This window comes from Octodon degus, unplaced genomic scaffold (genome assembly GCF_000260255.1).
Source record: "Octodon degus isolate 3935 unplaced genomic scaffold, OctDeg1.0 scaffold00017, whole genome shotgun sequence".
Taxonomy (NCBI): domain Eukaryota; kingdom Metazoa; phylum Chordata; class Mammalia; order Rodentia; family Octodontidae; genus Octodon; species Octodon degus.
In genome coordinates this window covers 1562592-1564046 of record NW_004524593.1, presented here as the reverse complement: position 1 = coordinate 1564046, position 1455 = coordinate 1562592, and the positions used below count along the sequence as shown (strand labels likewise).

Here is a 1455-nt window from a genome sequence, read left to right as displayed (position 1 = left end):
CAAAAAAAAAAAAATAATAATTATTATTATTATTATCCTTGATATTTTCTGGGTATCAAAAATAATAAAAACAACTACCTATCTTTTACTGTTAAAACTCATAAAAAGAACCAAGGAACTCCAGGTTTACATGAAAATATATGTAAAAGCAATTATGAAAAGGTATAAAAGACATACAGGTTTTATACACAAATGTAATTCTAATATTTTATTTGTTTGAAAGAGAGAATAAAAACATCTAGTACAGTAATCCAAACAAAAAAAATTAATAAAATTTTATTTTACCTTTGTAACAATTCTCCGGGGCATTTGTTAAAATACACACTGGTCAGAATTTAGAATTCCAGAGGGCAGCTATATAGCTCAGCAGACTACAGTGCCTGCTCAGGCAGAGCACAGCAGCTAGGATCCCTGGTGTGCCATGCCCGTGCCCGTGGCCCTGGCCCCAAGAAGGCAATTGAGAGTAGGGAGTCTGAACACAGATGGATCACTACAATATGTAGTAAGACCCTGTAGACTCTACTAAACACACACAGAATTTAGAATTCCTGATTCTCTTGCTCTAACATAAGGTCCCAGAATCTGTTTCACAAGGACTCACATGATCAAAAACAATAAGCCACCAAAACTGTAAGAATCACTATAATATAATACATAGTATAAAAAATATGGGCATCTTAAACTCATTAAATCCATTCCCACAGTTTATCTAGCCTTTTCAGGAAAAGGAAGGGATCTTTGCACCTGAGGCAAAATAAACCAATGACTATCTTCAAAATAATTTTGAAGATTTCATTTCAACCAGAATCAGTAAATAAGAATGCAATTGATTTAGAAAGGGAGGGGGGAAAATTCCAAAGCCTCAAAAGCAAAAGGAAACCAAGATCAACTATGTATACTAAGAACTGAGCACATTCTTCTGCAACTTAATCTTCTTCAAATACAGACAATTCCTGTGCTCAGTAGGAATTGTTCTACAGATTTTTATCCTCTCTCTGACTAGCCACATACAATATGATACCATCTAAAGATGCTGGCCAACTTCAAAAAGCCACTACTACTTCCCATCAAGCCACCAGATAAGGCGACACACTAGTGTATTGTTTTCTTAAGCCAAATTTGTTAGGTTAGCATTATTTTCAACTTATGATGCATTCACCAGGCTGTAATGCTAACCATAAATACTGTAACATAACTTTAAGAAACCAGATAAACAGAAAATATATAAAACTATAATTTCACAGATGACTGAAAAAGATTATGTAAGATAGTGGAAGACTTAAAAAAAAAATAGAAACAGGAAGGACATAACCAATTAGGTTAAAATAATGTGTAGGGATACAATGTACTTAGAACACTCAGAAACTGGGGCCAGGGAGATGGCTCAATAGAGTAAGCACTTGCCTGGCAAGTGCAAGGGCCTGAGTTCAATCCCCAGTTCTGAAAAAAAAAAAA

At 34.6% G+C, this 1455-nt stretch overlaps 1 protein-coding gene across 5 annotated transcripts in view; it reads right to left on the bottom strand.

The window, feature by feature from the left end:
• Window positions 1-1455, bottom strand: part of Cop1 (COP1, E3 ubiquitin ligase) — a 212767-nt gene that overhangs the window by 166907 nt on the left and 44405 nt on the right. The gene's annotated exons all lie outside the window — the stretch shown is intronic.